Here is a 19,455-nt window from a genome sequence, read left to right as displayed (position 1 = left end):
CACCATTATTCACAATAGCTGAGACATGGAAACAACTGTGTGTCTGTTGATGGATAAATAGAATGCAAGATATTTATAGAGATACACAACCACACACATACTCTCACACATATATGAAGGCTGTCTGGAAAGTATACAGCCATTGTTAATATAATGAGAACAGTTACATGGCTGGATACTTTCTGGACAGCCCTCTTATACACACATATATACATACAGACATACATACACACACATATATACAAACACACACAATGGAATATTATTCATCCTCAAACAAGGATATCCTGCCATTTGCAAGAACATGGATGAGCATGGAGGGCATTATGTTAAGTGAAATAAACCAGACAAAAAAACTAATACTATATGATCTCACTTACATGTAAAACCTAAAAACTTCAAGCTCATAGAAACAGAGTAGAAAGGTGGTTGCCAGAGGCTAGGAGCTGGTGGAAATGGTGATAGATATGTCCGTCAAAGGGTACAAACTTTCAGTTACATGTAGAATACATTCTGTGGATATAATGCATGAGGACTATAGTTAATAATACTGTCTTATATGATTGAAATTTGCTAAAAGAGCAGATCTTAAGTATTCTCACTGCACACATACACACACAAAGGTAACTATATGAGGTGATAGATATGCTAACCAATTTGATTATCATAACCGCTTCACACATATATATCATACTTACCTGAAAGGGGAGTTACGATGATCACGAAGGTGATTTTCTCAGGGCACATCTTATCCATTGTATTCCAGGTGTGCTGATCTCTGTGATTTTCCTAAATATGACAAACTTGACTGCACAATTTGTGGTACTGGGAGGACTGCATTTGCACCCTCCTCTGACATTAAAAAATATACATCCACATATATATCTTAAACCTTCACATTGTATACCTTAATTACATACAATTTTATTTGTCAATTATACCTCAGTAAAGCTTTATTGGAGAGGGGAAGAATGTACTTGTTGTGTTCCTCAAAGGCATTCTAAATTAACGAGAATGAACATTATTTGAAGCATGTCAGCTGGGGTAGTGGAAGAGCAAGCAGACACTGGATGAAAAAGGGGCCTGATCCACCAGCATGGTGATCAGCTGTGTGATCGGGTGAATCGAATCTTTTTGTCATCATTCCTGGGAAATAAATGCCTGATAGTCTACCACTCAGTAAATTAAATATTTTAATTGTTTCCATAGATTTTTCCTCATTAATTACTTCTGAAGGATAATTCCTACATCTATAGTAAAATGTGGTAGCCCATGAAGGAACATATAGCCAAACTACAATGAGGAAAAGGAGTTCAGGGAAGGAGTGTCGATCACACAACAAAAACACTGAACCTGTGTATTAGGTGAATCCTTTTTGAGGATAACCATCAGAAATCCAATCCAATCTATCTCAGAAACAAACAAGGAAAAGAAAATGTACATGTCAGGTAAGACTGGTGTTATGTGCTCTTACAATGCCAACTACATCTTGTCCTCCATGTCCTTGGATGTCTTTCTTCTTTTTGGCTTTATTCTACATGTAGCTTTCTCCATTGATAAAAAATATGACCACTTGCAAATGTGGCCTTATATAGTGGTTATAGCTCTTACTCTCAAAGGGAGTGCAGGCTAAAAGTTACATTTTAAAAAGGAGACCTTCAGTTGACTATAATCAAATATTTTGATATGAATATCCATAAGTAGTAGTAATTTTAAGAGTTCAATATCTTAAACATTTTATAAAATACAATATTCTTTCAAGAGATTGTTTTTCTTTTATTTTTAATATTGTTTGCTTCTGTTGTTCTTACTATTTATTTATTTACTTAGCACCAGATTATGGAAGCAGTGATCCTTCGTATTTTTACTATGTGTGAGGAACTGTAATAAGCCTTTGCCTGCATTAGTCACATGGAATTGTCACAACAGTCCTATAAAAAGTCCTATCATTACAACTACTTAGAAAGTAAGCCAACTGATGTTTAAGATATTGTAGAGTGTATGTAGCTAACAAGTAGCTAAGCCAGGATGTGAACTCAGAAACTAAACTTCTCTCAGGCACTAGGCTACCTTTCCTTTCTAACAGTACGATAGGGGAAAATTAGATAACATTATGATGCTTCTTCAAAACTGTGTATGTATATCTTGACTTACTCAAGACTATATTTTGGCATATACAAAATTCTGTAAAAATGGCATGGTATAATAAAAGATGCCAAAGACTAATAGTCACACATGAATTCAAACCCCAATTCCATCACTTTCTAGCTGTAAAAATTTAGGCACTCAGGTCATTTTCTGTATACATGAGAATTTATCAAATTTAAAAATAGAATAATATCTACATCAGAATATTTTGTGATAATTAAGTGAAATAGTTGATTTCTTAGATAGTGGGGAGATTATACAGTGGCCAATAAGTAACAATGAAAGCCGGGGGAAAGGTGAAACATGTTTTTTTAAAGGTATTAGAGAGCTTCTGAAACAAGAATAAACTCTCACAGTCCAGTATAATATAAAATGGTGCAACAACTTTGAGAAACTGTTGATTTCATAAAAACACAAGTGTACACTACCACATGACCAGTGATTCTACTTCTAAGTATTTGCCTAAAAGAAATAACATATATTAACACAAACCATTTTACATGAGTATGTATAGCATCTTTGCTTCAGTAGCCCAAATTGGAAACAACTGGAATTTGTATTAACAAGTGTATATTTAAACACATTGTGTTATATCCATACAATGGAAATATAAAGGAACTATTAATAAACACAACAATATGGATGAATCTCAAAATTATTATGCTGAGCAAAAGGAGCCAGGTACAAAGGCGTCCATACTCTTTTAAAATTGAAGTAAATGCACAGTAATTTATAGAGACAAGAAACATCTCAGTTGTTGCCTGAGGCTGGCAGTAGAGGGAAGAATGAACTGCAAAGGGATATGAGGATCTTTAGAAGGTGATGGAGATTTTATGTATCTTGATGATAGTGCTGGTTTCATGGGCATATATACATCTGTCAAATTTAGTGAGTGAATTTGCACTTGAAATGGATGCAGTTTATTGTATGCAAATCATACCACTGTAAAGTTAATCATTAAAATGGAGAGATATTCCATGTGGATGAATTGGAGGATTCAATATTTTAGAGGTATAAATTCTTCCCAAAGTGATCTTTACATGAAATGCATTTCAAATAAAATAACCAACAGATTTGTGTGTCTGTGCAAGTGTGATAGACATGCCCTCACATATACATGTATGAAAATTAAGAACCTAAATCTAAAATTTATAGAGAAATACAAAGGCTATAGAATAACTAAGGCAATATTGAATAATAAACAAGCAAAATGACTCTCATATTGAGGACTGTTATACATAATGCTATAGTAAATTAGGACAGTGTTGTATTGGCATAAAGATAGGCACATTGGCCAATGAATTGTAGAGAAAATCTAGAAATAAACTCGCATATCTATGGTATATGAATTTTCACAAAGGAAACACTATAATTCAGTGGAAAAAATGGTCTTTTTGATAAATGGAGTAGGGTTGACTGGATATTCAAATAGAAAAATAATAAATCATTTCATTCCATGTACAATATAGGAGAATAAATTCTAGGGGATTTATAGATCTAAATGTAGAAGAAAAACAATAAAATTTATTTAAAAAGAATATGAATATGAAAATACCTTCATTCTTCTTAGCCAAAGATTTCTTAAACAAAAAAGAGATTATTTATTTTAAGATAAAATATATAAAATGATGAAGAGGTCTACCTTAAAATTAAAATGAATTCAAAGACAGGATTAAGAGTGTGACAACTCACACTTAGAGAAAATATTTCTAATGCATATATCTGGCAAAAGAATACTATTCAGAATGTATAAAAACTTTATAAATAAATATGAAAAATAATAAATCAATGGGAAAAAATGAACAACATTCTTGAACAGACATTTAATTAAAAAATCCAAATGGCCAATAAACTTAGGAAAAATATGTTTAACATTATATGCCATCATGGAAATGCAAATTAAAACTGCTAGAATGACTAAAATGAATAAATGCGTGTGACAATTCCAAATGTTAGTGAGCGTCTTCATACTTTTCTGGTGAGAGTATAAATTGAGAAAGCCACTTTAGAAAACTCTTTGGCAGTGTGTACTAAAACTGAATTAGCTCATAATTTAGGATGCAGTAATTCCATTCCCTGGTATATACCCACTTTAATTATGTTCACTAAAATATTATACAGTCATGTTCATAGCAGCATTATTTACAATAGACTGATAATAGAAACAATCATAACTAACTGAAAGAATAAATGCAATGAAATATTATACAGTAATGAAAGTAAATAAACTGCCATTACATGAAGCAACATAGATGGTTTTCATAAACAGTAGGTTGAGCAAAAGAAGTTAGGACACAAACACAGTACATATTATATGATTTCATTTGCATAAAGTTGAAAAAGAGGAAATGTTACTTTATAGTGTTGAAGTGAGGGTACTTGGTGTCCTTGTATGGCTAGTGACAGATGAAGATTTAGGGTTACTTCTAGGATACAGTGCTTTATATCTTTCTCTCTTTTTTTAGAATAATCAGTTTTATTTTTGTATACTAGTGACGAGCAGCTAAAAAAATAAAATTAAAAAAAGTTACAATAGCTTCAAAATATTAATATTGCTTAATTAAGGCACTGGTTACAGTGGCATGTTCACTTTTTGGAAATCCATTGTACTGAACACCTAGGATTTGTACTCATTCATTTATGTGTGTTATACTTCAATAAAAAGACAAAAATAACACATATATCTAAGGAATTCCATTTATTTTAAAGGGTCACATAAAATTTCATAAATGTTTTAAGCTCATTGCTAGAAATTATCTGTATAATTTAGTAGAACCCAGAGGGAGAACTTCAAACCATTTTATATTAGAATATTTAGCTTAAGCAAGGTCAAGACACTGACAAAAAGGAAGAAATCAAAGAAAAAATGGGTAGAAGTAGATATCCAGATATAATGAAGAAACATTTCTGCCTTCAAGGTGTTCAGAAATTATTTAGAAATAAACTAGTGTCACAATCAAGAGTGATGCTAACATCACACTCTATACTGGGAGAAAAATTGGGATTAACAAAGTAAAGTGCAAATTTTAATTTTGTATTCATAAATATTTATTCACATGTGTGGTTATTAAACATGCCAATTCATTCACTTATGCCCCTTCTCCTTCCTAAACCAAGTGTAAAGTCCTGAAATGTGAGTGTGTGAATATTGAGTAATTTTTGCAGTAGTTATAATTTTCCTAACAATGTAGTTCAACTCTTACTTCAATGCCCTTATTGGTAATTTGAACATGTTAAGGCTATTAGAAATACACCCTGGCTGAAAGCAACTGCTGACATTTTTGACCTGCAAGTTAAAGAAAGAAAAAAATATTAATGGTTTAGGTACTTAACCTTCTCCAGTACATACATCAATCCTCACAAATGACTTTAGATCCCTTCAGAAAAGGATTGGAGAACTATTTTGTGTATATATTTTCAGCAGCTTTCCAGGACCCTTTCTTAAATGGATTCAGCTTCCCCTTGAATCAATAGGCTCTAGAATTCAACTGATTTATTTATTTTTTAAATACAGAAATTGGATCTCACATTGTTGCCAAGGCTAAAATGCAGTGGCACAGTCACAGCTTACTGCAGCCTGGAACTTCTGGGCTCAAAGGGATCCTTCCACTTCAGCCTCCTGATTAGTTAGGACTACAAGTATGCGCCACCACATCTTGGTAATTTTTCTTATATTTTGTAGACATGGGGTCTCACTATGTTGCCCAGGCTGGTCTCAAACTCCTGGGCTCAAGCAATCCTTCTGCCTCAGCCTCCCAAAGTGCTGGCTTTAGAGGCATGAGCCACCACACCTGGAGTAGAAGTCAACTAATTTTAATCTAGAAACTGGGTGAGAGCCAGTGATTTTCCATTGCAGTGGTTGATAACAGCTCTCAACTTTTTCCTTCCTTCTTTCCTCCTTTTCTTCCTTCTTTCTCTTTCTCTCTCCCACCTTTCCTGTCTCTCCCTGTCTCTCTCTCTCTCTCTCTTTTCCCCACACTTGCTTTCTTTCTTTTCTATAAATCAAGCAACACCATAGCTGGCTACCAATACATTTTTTCATAGGAACATCATTATCTATTAGCTATCATCCTGCTTTCCTAGAAGGCAAGACCACCCTGTTTTCACTCTTGCCTTCTTGTCAATTCAGTCTTGTCAGCCATAGTCTGTCATTCTGAGATCTCACCACCCCCATAATATTAGAGACACCAGTTACACTACAGCATCTCTCACTGCTAACTCTAGGCTTCAGCGGATGGCCAACATCAGACTTCCCCAACATGCTGGTGCCCTCTACACAGCTTTATTTCTTAAAGGTAGTATTTGTTAGGCCATTTGTACTAAAACTGTGGTTCTCATATCAGCAGCATAATCTCATGCTTTACCCCAGACATTGAATCAGAATTTAGATTTTAATAAAATCTCTGGGTACTATGGATGCATATTAAAGTTTGAGAATCACTATTCTAAGCATTCCCTGGAGAACATGTTCAAGTGGTAGGTTCTTAAGTCTTATACAATAAAGCCTTTCTAACAGTCCCTCCTCCTTGAGCTTCTGGCCCCTTCTTCAATACTCTTCCAAAGAAGTTTGAGACCACCGCTTCTATTTAAATCACTGTCTCATTCAGGTTTTGAAGAACTATGCCAAGAAACATTAGAAGTAGCTGCATCTGTCTTTGATGCAACAATGAATCCCAAACTATAATTGAATGTCCCCATATCAATAAATGTTCTCCATCCATGCACCAGCCCCACCTGTGAAACACCCTCAATACCTCTCCTTGGTTTATGCTGGCTGATATACATTTTCCAGGTTCTATAACTCTCTCTTTTAGTAGTAGTCCATTTCCTCCTGAAGCAAAATTCATATTTCCCTGCTTAGGTTGTATTAAGATTAATTTTGGTTTTGTTTCTGGAGGCCATGAGGAATATTGGAGGTGGAACTTGTGGAAGACAAATATCATTTGCGGAGGCATCAATTCCAGATGTAGGATTGCCAGATAAAGGACAGTCTCCCCAAGTAAATTTGAAATTTAGATAAACAACAATTTTTTTTTTTTTTTACTTTAAGAATAATCCCAAATGTTGCATGGAAGATACTCATGCAAAAAAATATTTATTGTTTATTTGAAATTCCAATTGAACTGAATATATTTTTTTTAAAAAAAGTCAAATAATCTTTTTATTTTAGAATAGTTTTAGAATTACAGAATTTAGGTTTACAGAAAGACTGCAATGCTAGTGTGGAGAATCTCCATATACTCTGCACACACTTTCCCTCATTATCATCATCTTATGTTAGTATGGTACATTTGTTACAATTAATGAACCAATGTTGATACCTTGTTAACTAAAGTACATACTTTATTCATTCAGATTTCCTTAGTTTTTGCTAATGTCTTCTTTCTGTTCCAGCATACCATCCAGGATAGTACATTAATATTTACTTGTCATGTCTCCTTAGGCTCCTCTTGGCTGTGACAGTTTCCCAGATTTTCCTTGTTTTAGATACCTTCAGAGTTTTAAGGAATACTGGTCAGGTATTTTGTAGACTGTCTCTTAACTGGCATTTGTCTGATTTTTTTTTTTTTTTTATCGTGATTGTACTGTGGTTATATGTTTTTGGGAAGAAGACTATAAGTCTATAGTGCTATTTTCATCATGGCCTATCAAGGACACATACTATTAACATGACTCAACTTTGAACCTTATTATTTAAGGATTCTTTATTTTGGGTCGCTGCTTATTGAAAATACAAAATGATCCTTAGATCTCATGCCATTAGAACTTGCAGCATTTTCTCTCTCTCCCTTTGTACCAAGATCTTAAATTCAGTAGATGTATATGATCGGTCTAGGGAATGGATCATCAATGAGCCATCTCTTAATCATACAATTTAAAAAAACCACATCTGAGAATACATTATTTACACAGCTAATATTTTCATATTACCCAAAAGATATTTTTTTCTATGAACTTTATGTTGATGAATTTATTAAGGTGTTATAACAAATTGTCTTTCATTTTTTTTTTTTTTTTTTTAGTAGCAGAAGAATGAAGAAGGAAAAATGGCCCTGGGCACTGTCTAGTAGATTCTCCACATAGTATAAAGAAATAAATATCTACAAAACCATAGTTCTAGAGACTATCTATTGTCAGATAGAGTGAAATCCACCTTTGCAGGTTACAGTTTTAGGGGTCAGCAGCCTAAGTGAGTCTCCATGGGGCTTGGGTCTCAGGATACAGCTGAGTGCTAATATTGACACTCCTTCTTGCCATTTTTCTGTATAGATGAGTTCTTCTGTGTCCTTTATCAGTCTAGCAAATATTTATTTTCCTAAATATCTTTGTTTGACTGTTCTGTCCCAGGGAGCAAAGTCCATAACTCTTACAGTATCTGCCACAGTATTTTATGTGTATAATTTGTCAGTCATTTAGAAAATATGATATTTTTCACTGAGGCCCTTTTTTTTTTTATTTTCACTTGAGCTTGTCACAACTTTTCAGAGACTTTCACAAGTTTTCCTTGTTCCTTTGTGATCCCTAACTTTCTGCTTGTTGACATCATTAAACACTCTATGCCTGGTATGGAACGTGTTAAGAAAACAAACTTAAAATAATGGAAACAATATTTGTTAAAATACGACCATATGCTGGCCATTATGGTGGGCTCCCAGATAGCAAAGATAAATAGTACATTACCGCATGATCCAGGGTACTCACATCAAATGGTAGAGTTAGAACCCTATATAATGGTATGTATAAAGCACTATGTAAGAATAGGAGACAAATGATTTATTATGTCTAGGGACATGGAAGTGCCAAAGATTTGTTCACACATAAAAATAGAAGCACACATAAAAATAGAAGGATGAATAAAATGTTACCTGATAGAGAAGCAATGATAGTCTAGGAAAAGAGAATAAATAAAATTAACAAAAGTAAGAAAGAAAAGCATGATGTGCCTCAGGAATCATAAGTAATTTAATGAGACCTAAACACAATGTACACAGAGGGGGAGGTAAAGGATGAAACTGGAAAGCTAATATCTGGTTGGATCATAACAGGCCTGGGGCATCATGCTAAATGTTGTGAACATTATTTTAAGCATGAATGTGCTAAGATTGAATCTCGGCTTTTTGAAAGCTTCACTGGTAACTATATGAAGAAGAAAGAACTAAAAGTTAAATGACCCGCCCTGAAATGAATGAGAATCTATTTGAGAAGGCAAGACTTAAGAACATGGGGTAAGGCCTAATTCAAAATGGAGTATGGTCAAATAAAAAATCCTGGTCTAAAAATATCTGGATCAGTAACTACTGGAGTCCCTTTAATCCATTTTCTTCATTCCAGCTAGAGCTTTCTTGTTAGTGCATATATCCAGTCATTTCAATTTCTGCGTTCCATAGCCACTGAAATCGTTTGATGACTTTCTAATGCTTATAAGAAAACAAAGTCTTAACTTTGTTAACTTAAGATGTGAGACTTAGCAAGTCTTAAGAGGTTTACCCCATAGTTTTAACAGAGCTTCCTCTTACTTTCAGCATTTCAATCTCATTGGCTTTCATAGGCCCTCAGGCAGCAATATTTACTTTTATTTAGGTTATTAAGTATGAAATGTCCGATTTCCTTAACTACGAAGTTTGACAGTTGATAGCTCTGACATTTTACTTTGACACTTCTTGTTTTATGTTTATTGTGAAGATACAGCCTCAGTCTTTCAAATGCACATTTTGGCTCGTGATTATCTTTCACTTTTATTTTTAGAGCAATTTTTGTGAAACCACAGATAAAGTAAAAAATTCATGTTATTTTCGAATATGAGTTCTGTTGTGGAACCAATGAAGAGCAGATAGCTTGAAACACCAATGAAGTGTTTGGGAAGCATGTGGCTAATGAAAGCACAGTACCTTGGTGGTTTGAGAAGTTCCATTCTGGTGATTTTAATCTTGAAAATGAGCAAGGGTGAGCAACGTGAGACCAAGGTGGGTAATGAACAGCTGAAAGCTGTAGTGCAGTGGTCCCCAACATTTTTGGCAGCAGGGACTGGCTTCGTGGAAGACAATCCTATGGAACGGGGAGCAGGGGATGGGAGAATGGTCCCCAAGCATATCACATTCATTAGTTCACTGTGCAGTGAAACCTCCTCGCCAATGATAATCTGCACTTGCCACTGCTCCCCAGCTACAGCACCGCCGCCAGACTTCCACTCCAGACCATCAGCACCAGACTTTCAAAAGGAGCGCCAATTTAGACCCCTCGCATGCGCAGTCCACAGCAACTCAGATTCCTCGCATGCGCAGTCCACAGCAACTTAGATTCCTCGCATGCGCAGTCCACAGTAGGTTTCGACTCCTGTCAGAATCCAGCCCTGCCCCTGACCTCTCAGGAGGTTGAGCCCAGCTGCCATGCCAGCGATGGGGAGCGCCTGCTAACACGGATGAAGCAATGCTGGCCCACCCGCCAGCTTCCTGCCCCTTATAGCCGGCCCCCCATCAGGCCACAGACAGGCACAGTCTGCAGCGTGGGGGTTGGGGACTGCAGCCGTCGAAGGAAACCCATCTCAACCTACGTGTGAATTAGCAGCAAGGTTTGACTTTACTAGTCCAACAATGTTGGGCCATTTGAAACAAATCAGCAAGGTAAAGAAGCCGGATAGATAAGTTTGTCGTGAATGAAAGGAGCTCTAGAAGAGAAATCACCTTGAAGCTTGCCGGTTCTTTGCTGTCACTGACATAAAGGAGAACCATTTCTACATCTTATTGTGACATGTGATGAAAAACGGATTTTTTTTGACAATTGCAGTGTTCGACACAATGGTTGGATAAAAATGAAGTGTTGAAACACAGTCCAAAACCGAATATTCATTAAAAAAAAAAAAAAGCCAATGGTTTCTGTTTAGTGGTCTTTCGCTGGTATTATCTACTACAGCTTGGTGGAACCTGGTCAATCCATTACAGTAGGTGTCTCCTGCAACCAGCTGGATGAAATAAAGAGGATGCTTGCGATTAAGCAGCCCAGATTGGCAAATAGAGACAGGGCAATCCTTTTGCTAGACAATGTTCTACCACAGGTCACACAAAGCTTGCTCAAACTACAGAGGCTGGACTTGGAAACTCTCTGTCATCCATCGCATTCACCAGACCTTGCACCAACTGACTACCACTTCTTCCAGGCTTTGGACCACTTCTTGCAAGTAAAAGTATCCAATTCTCAACAAGCTGTGGAAAACTCTTTTTGCAGTTTCATCACTGCAGCTCGCTCTCCAGGCTTCTTCGCTGCTGACATAAACAAGGTACTGTTAAGATGGCATAACTGTGTCCATAGTTTTGGTGCATGCTTTAATTGTACTGCTTCTTGTTTGAAATATAATGAACTAAACTTTTGATTTGAAATTGGACATTTCATATTTAATTACTTAAGACTACAAGGCCTTTGCATGGGCTGTTCCCTATGTCTGAAATGCCCTTCCTATCCTAGCCTTTTTTTCCTTCTTGCTTAATTCCAAGCATTTCACCTCAAGAGGTATCATTGGGGAAGCTTTCACTGGCCTCCCTAACTTGTGCAATCCTCATCATTTAGTTTCATACCATGCCATATAGGTCTTCTTCACAGCTTCAATTATAGTTGCAATATGACATTTATTGACTGGTGATTTGTTAGTTGGCTCTCACTATACTATATGCTCCGTGATAGCAGGATCCTTATTTGTTGCTGTTCACTGTTGTAAAATCAGCACCTAACACAGTTCTACGTGCATAGTTAAAATACACATCCTAAAATGAATGATCTTAGCACACTTTACCTCTGTATTCTTTCTTCAGAGGTTAGGACTGCATGTTTCAATTCTCCTTTTATCCAGAAGGAAAATTTAGCCCCCAAAGAATGACTTAAACTCCCCTATGCCTATGAAATACTGAGCCTGTTGCCCAGTTTTAGAGATGTTAGGAATAGTTTCCTAAAAAATCATATCTTACAAACGAGTTAATTATTTTTGTTTGGATTGTGGTGATTCTGTAATTGTAGATTAATTGCTTCCATCTGCTCTGTGGTTTTCCAATTAACAGGTAATAGCTTTTGAAAGTCAGTTTATTTCTGACATGTGTAGGAATGTATTTAAGATGGTAATTTTTTTCCCCTAATGCCTCTGTTGCTATTTTTTTTTTTTCTTTTCAAGTCTTGAGGCAAATGACACATTTTTCCTATGTCAGTTGAGCCCTTTCCAGGACAAATCTTCCTGCACAGGGTCATAAACTTTTCTTTGCAATTGGTGGTCTAGGTTCATTTATTATTTGCTGCTGTTGCTAGTACTGATTAATGATAGTAATTTTTAAGGCTAGAGGTGTTTTATTTTTTTTTTTTTAATTTAAAAATTGACTGACTATTTGATTAAGTTTTTTCCAGCTGAGTTTTCATATTAATGGAGATTCCTGACTGCAGAATGCCTGCTGTAAATCGATGGGGGGAGCGGGGAGTGAAGGGAGGAAAGCTTTCAAAATTATCTGAGCATAAATATTCAAGTCTGTCAATCCATACTAGAAAACTGACCTTGAATGTCATATTAGCTAATTGTATTTTTTATGAAACACTTGAAGTTTTGGAATACTATATCTCCTTTTCCCCCTGAGCTATTGTGATAGTATATATCTATATATTTATATATTTCTCTTCCTTTCTGTTCCTGGCACACAACTCCTAAAATCTTTGTAATCTTTGAAGTGATAAGTGTCTTTTTGTATGCTAATGAGATAGATGACTGCTTGGGGATAGGGGTCCTAGCTAGCCCCAGGATGGTGATTGGCTGCCAGAAAAAATGGGACTAGAGGATTGGACCTTTCACTTGACCCCTGTCCTCCTAGGACTGAGAGGGGCTGAAGGTTGAGTTAATTGCCAATGGCCAGTGATTTAATCAATCACACATACTAACAAAGTCTCCATAAAAACCCCAAAAGGGTAGGGGTTCAGAGAGCTTCCAGGTTAATGACCATGTGATACTGGGAGGGGGGTGTGCCTGGAGAACGCAGGGAACCTCTGCACCCTTCCCCTGTGCATCTCTTTTACACAGCTGCTTGCTCATGAGTTGTATCCCTTATAGTAAACCAGGAATCTAGTAAGTAAACTGTTTTCCTGAGTTCTTTGAGCCATTCTAAGGATTGAAACCAAAGAGGGAGTTGGGGTAACCTTTGATATATAGTTGGTCAGTCAGAAGCACAGATGACAACATGGGCTTCTGATCCCCATCTGAAGTGGGCTGGGTCGCAGTCTTGTGAGGCTGAGCCCTTAATCTGTGGCATCTCCACTAACTCCAGGTAGATAATGTGAGAATGGCATTGAATTGTAGGACACCCAGGTGGTGTCCAAGGAGAATTGCTTGTTGTGTATTAATCCCACACATCTGGTGTTGGATGTGAAATGCTCTAGAAGTATTGGATGTGTGATAGAAAAACAGTGTTTTCATAATATCTCTTTATCATCATCAAGGTCAAACAATATTAATCTATATGACCTTGCTCAACAGTGACAAAATGTGGGCTATAACAGAAACTTGTCAAGTAGCCAAAAACTTCCAGTGGCATCTGTGTTTCCTCTGAAAAACAAAAATAATGAACTATAAAGGACTAGAACTCATACTATAAAATAATATCTATTTATTTATTTGTTTATTCATTCAACAAATACTTCTTAATATTTGCTGTGTACCAGAAACTATTGTATTAAATAGGTCATTGGAGTACCTCAGTGAATAAATCCATCATAGATATCTGTGCCCTTATGAAGCTTGCATTTTAGTGTAGGTAAGGTAAATGCTATAGTTAAGAATAATATATCATATAGTTTTAAATAGCTAGAAAGATATTGAACATTCTCAACACAAAGAAATGAAAAATGTTTGAGATGATGAATATGCTAATTACCCTGATCTGATCACTATACATTATGTGTAGCAAAACATCACTATGTACCTCATGAATATATACAATTACTATTTGTCAATTACAAATAAAATTTAGGCTGGGCGTGATGGCTCATGCCTGTGATTTTAGCACTCTGGGAGGATCACCTGAGGTCAGGAGTTTGAGAACAGCCTGAGCAGGAGCGAGACCTCGTCTCTACTAAAAATAGAAAAAAAATAGCTGGGCGTGGTGATGCTTACCTGTAGAGGCAGTTACTCAAGAGGCTGAGAAGGAAGGATGGATAGCTTGAGCCCAGGAATTTGAGGTTGCTGTGAACTAGGCTGATGCCACAGCACTCTAGCCCAGGCAACAGAGTGAGACTCTGTCTCAAAAAAAAAAAAAAAAAAAGAAAAAAAAAAAGAAAAGTTAAAAAAGTAGACAGACTTTAGGCTATGATGAATAACAGAGACCAGATTTATCTTCCTACTTAAACAACACAAAAGCTAGATAAAATATATAAAACAAGTGTTTTCAGACACTGAGCAATAGGCAACACAAAACTTTGATAATCTGAGAGAACAGTAACAAACAAGGTTAGCCCTGTGATTCCCTAAACTGACTATATGGAAGCAGTTTCCAGGCCGCAGTGCAGAGATGAAGAATTTAAGCAGAGCTCACACAGGCTTAGTTGCATTGAAGAATGTTTATGAAAAAAAAAACAACTTTCTAAACTAATTTCAAAAGGTTTATTCTGACCAATATAAGTGACCATAGCTCAGTGATCCACACATTCAAGAAGCCTTGAGGAAGTGATCCTGGGGCAGTTGGGTTATAGTTTGGTTTTACACATTTTTAGGGAGACGGGAATTGCAAGTAAAATGATAAATTAATACATGGAAGGTACACCTTGGTTTGACCCCCAGAAGTGGGACATCTCAAAGTGAGAGCTTAGAGGTTAAAGATGGATTCAGGGATTCTTTGATTTTGAATCAATTAAAGAGATAAAACTCTGTATAAAAGCTTGAAATCAGTAGAAAAGAAGGTTTAAAGTTAAGATAAGGAAGTCTGCTAATCACAGAGCAAGCCACAATACATTGACTCAAAGTGATCTGTTAATAAAATTGATGGCCTGCAGACATGACTTAACCTCTGCCTTGCATGGCCATAATTTAGTATTTTATTGCCACAAAGAGTCTATTTTGTTAGACTTATGCTCTCTATTTTGACGTTAATGCTGGTCAGTTTTTGTGTCTGAACTCCAAAAGGGAATAAGGAAGTGTACTCTACCTCTCTTCCCTTCATGGCCAAGAACTCAGTTTTAAGGTGTTTGGGGGTCTCCTTAACCAAAAGAGAGTCACTTAGAATTTTGGTGGGTGCACATAAAATTTTATTTTTAGTTTATAGGAGTCAGAGAATAGACTGTACAGTAGACAAGATAGTTAGAATTTGAAGAACAGAACTTTGGAGAGAAGTGTGAAACATGATATACAAAATGGCCTCACTCTGGTTCAGAGATCTAAAATGGAGGCAGGAAACTATTCTAAGGATTACCTGCATGTTCAGTAACCTTGCCCCCAAAACAGGAACTTGACTTAGAGCTTTGAATTGGGCCAAAGCAGCAGGACCACAACATCCTGGAAAACAGCTCAACTTTTCCAGTGCTGCAACTCCTGAACAGCAAAAACCAATATATTCCTGACTCAATGACTCATGCACTAAGCCAGCCACCTCCAACAATGACAGTTCTTTCAAAACAACTTTTGTAATCATCTTTAGCTTTTGCTTTTAAAAAAAACCTCCCTCCCTGTCGCTCTCTTTGGAACACAATCTGTGTCTCTCGAATTGCAATTCCTAAGACTCCAATAAACACCTTGTCTTACTGTTTTCTAGTTTGGTTTTTCACCTCTTCTTGATTGACATTAAATAGTATCAGAATAGAATGGGATACAAAGCCACTCTCATCCACTGCATTCTGGTACTGCAGGAACCCCTTGTGTTTCACAGCCTTTCTGATAGTCCTGTACTTTTTTGGTAGGTCCTCATTGCTTCGAACCTCCCACCTTGGGAGAGGTCAGGCCTTTACTGGTCAACAAAGAGATTTGTCCCTTTTGGTGAGTACTCATGGGGACTTTTATTTCTAAGGGTATAGGTGATGAGTCACCACCTTCTAGAACTCCTGCTGGTTTTATGTACCATAATTATGGTCCTTCATCTTGTGAATTTCTTTCTCAATGCACCAACATCACTAAATGTGACCTGAAATTACAATGGCCAACCTGGGGATCTTTTGATGTCCCAAAAGTTGTTTTCCGACCCTGACAATTAGAAGGACTAAAAGGGAAGATTAAAAGGCCTGAGTGGAATGTCTAGTTTAATTTGTTATCCAGAGGTACCTAAAAGCCTCTAGGAATCTAAACTAGTGTCCCTCAAAGATATCAAAACCAAATTAGCTCAAAGACTCTCTAAATTGGAAGAAACCCTTAGATGTTTCTAATAATGAAAAAATTCCTGCACTAAACTTGCCTCTGTATGTCTTTGTTCTATATTGTCTCCTGCTCCTACCCCTAACCCACTGCTACCATATATGAGCACCATCTTGCTTGGATGGTAAAAACTTATTCTAAACCTCAGAAATTACTTCCTGGCTTTCCATGAAGAGGCTTTTTCTATTGAATGAATGCTGGTAAGAAAAAAAAAAAAAAAAAACAACCATTGGAAATTCTGTCAGTGGCCAAAAGATGGATCTCTTAAATTAGAAAGACTCCTATATTTGAAAAATATTTTAGAAACCTCTTATGTCAAACCATTGCCTCTTTTGTATTTATAGAAGAATAAAAGTTTTAAAAAGACTCATAATAATGTCATGGTTGGCCTTAGAAATCTCTTGACAAATTAAAAAGCAAAATTCTGACCTAAAACAAAGTTGTAATCTTTTGTATGCTCAAACTGCCTGTTTTAAGTTTGCTGTAGGATTTGCAAAATGAGGCATTCCACCCTGCAGTCTAATGGCTGAGATTTGGCACTTTCACTGCCATGGCCCAGGGATTTTTTATTCCTGGTCAGGGAACGAGTATCTGCAGGTGTAAATCCTTTAATTCAGTAGAAGACACATTTACTAAAAATTGGGTTTGGTATTTGTGTGACTCTTGACTTTTTGGGGCACCCCTTTGTTATTGTTCATTTTCTCTTCCATGGTCAGCTTTTGTTTTCCCACCCTACCAGCTGTCTCTTAATCTTTCATCTTAGGGCACATGAGATGGTTGGCCTTTGTGTGTACATGGTCAGCTGAGAAGCCTAAACCCTAGAGAACAGTGACACACAGAAATGAGGGTTAAACCCCATTTGTGGCCAGTGAAATTGTCCATTCTTTGAGCTGTCTTTGGGGTGGTTCCAGATCTTGTAAGGACTCCTTTGCACCACTTTGGAGATGCCTTGTGTGTCTTTTGTTAGCTTATAACCTTGGTTAAGTCTTTTTGGTTTGGGTGAATAACGTGGAAGGTATCTTTGCTTAAAAAAAAAAAAAATTCGAAAGACAGAAATAGTGTCGGTTTGTCCTGGTTAAAATACAATGACAAGAGATTTGAAAAGTTTTTTTAAAAGAGCTCTATAGCCAGAAGTCAGCCTGGTAAAAAATGTTTATATATACATACATTTTTTTTAAGGTCTTTATGGTTTCTGGTTTTTCTCTTTTGTATTCTGTTTCTGAATTTTTTTTTCAGGCAACTGAACTCCTTTTTAAATTATATATTTGATTCTTCTGTTTGCTTCCTTTCTAATTGGCATGATTTTTTGCTGAGAAAAATGTAAAACTTCATTTGTCTTTCTGGGAAGCTTAAAGTCTCTAAATTGACTCTTCTGAGACTTGTTCTTGTATTTCTTTCCACTTCTACTACTCCTTTATTTTTGTCACCTTTAATTCCACGTAAAGGAATCTAGAGGAGACTTCCAGTAACACTGAAACCCCTTAAGGAACACAGAAAAAGGTGACATATAACCTTTTTTGATGTCTTCTGTTTATTTCATGGAGCTGGAATAGTCATACGCCAATTTCTTTCAGGCCTAAAGCCCTTCTCTCTTCTGCATTTACTTCTCTGATATCTCTGATTTTGAGGGTATCTGGTATATAATACAATTTTATAAAGGATTAAATTACATTTTGGTGCCTTCTGAGAGGAATGTCATATATTTGTTAGTAATGCAAAATATATTTCTGTGTAACCAGTTGTAAATCTAAAAGGAAGGTTTTGAGGACAAAATATTTGTCTGACACAATATTTGAGAGTATATAATGAAGAAAGCCCTAGGCATTAGAAAATTTTATATTTTTGTGTGAGTTATAGTCCCATACACTGTGCTTTGATGGCACTAAGACTAGACCCAGAGTAAGCATTCTTGTTGATTATTAGACAGACGTATTTTTCAATATAATATTCTTGAATAACAGATAGGTTCTACTGGGTTGTTATAAAACTAATTGTTGTAAAATTTTGTCTAAAACTACAGTAATTAAGATAATATGATATTGAGAAAAGAAAAAATAAGCAGACAAATGAAATAGAAAAGAGAGACCAGAAACAATATGTAGACATGGATATTTGAATTATGACAAAGAAGGGGCTGTAGAACCATGGGAGAAAGGAACGTCATCTTAATAAATAAACATTGACCTTTAGATATACATCTGGAAAAAAAAAGAATCAAACTTTTTTTCTCCACTCCCTGCCCATAATGCCTTGAAACATAAGCTAGTTGGATTATAGACATATATGCCCAAGCAAAAATGACCAGGCATCCATATAAGCAGAAAAATTTGACCTTTAATGATAAAACAGTCAGTCAGTAGAAAGAGATCTGGAAGTAATAAAGATGATGAAATTTACAGAGAAGTATGTTAAAGTAGCTGTTATACATATGCTGTATATGCTCAAGAAGAAAGAATATGTCAGAAAATTGACGAGGAAAGAAAAGGAAGATGTAAAAAAGGGGCTCTCATGAAGTGGAAAAATAAAAAATACACTGAAGGAGATTAATGGCAGATTGGATACTGCAAAAGAAAAGATGGATGAAATTGAAGACATAACAATAGAAACTATTCAAAATGAGGCACAGGAAAAAAAATGACTAAAAACTTTTTTATGAATTGTAATACATAATATCTTTATGGTTTTGGGATAGTGGAAGAGGTCTTATTGAGGTCAGAGAATTTTTGAAGTTGATATAATAGAAACTAAGTGTCTGTGGAAAAAGAGAATGTATGGTCAAAGAATGGGATGCATAAAATTGAGCTTATGAAGGGGCTACATAATGACAGATTCTAGGTTATGATCATGGAAGGAAATGGCTGAGATAAGATAGGATGTAGGATTATAAATGGAGCGTTCTGAAAAGACATGAGAGGCAAAGAGTTACATGACTTACTTATGGTTTCATTGTG

At 36.0% G+C, this 19,455-nt stretch overlaps 1 non-coding gene across 1 annotated transcript; it reads left to right on the top strand.

Annotated features, from left to right (window-relative positions):
• Positions 1-690: 690 nt before the first annotated feature.
• Positions 691-853, top strand: LOC142870676 (U1 spliceosomal RNA). Its single transcript, XR_012919039.1, has one exon. It is a non-coding gene; the product is annotated as a U1 spliceosomal RNA (small nuclear RNA).
• The last annotated feature ends 18,602 nt before the right edge of the window (positions 854-19,455 follow it).

This window comes from Microcebus murinus, chromosome 4 (assembly GCF_040939455.1).
Source record: "Microcebus murinus isolate Inina chromosome 4, M.murinus_Inina_mat1.0, whole genome shotgun sequence".
Lineage (NCBI taxonomy): Eukaryota > Metazoa > Chordata > Mammalia > Primates > Cheirogaleidae > Microcebus > Microcebus murinus.
This window is presented reverse-complemented; position numbering and strand designations above follow the sequence as displayed.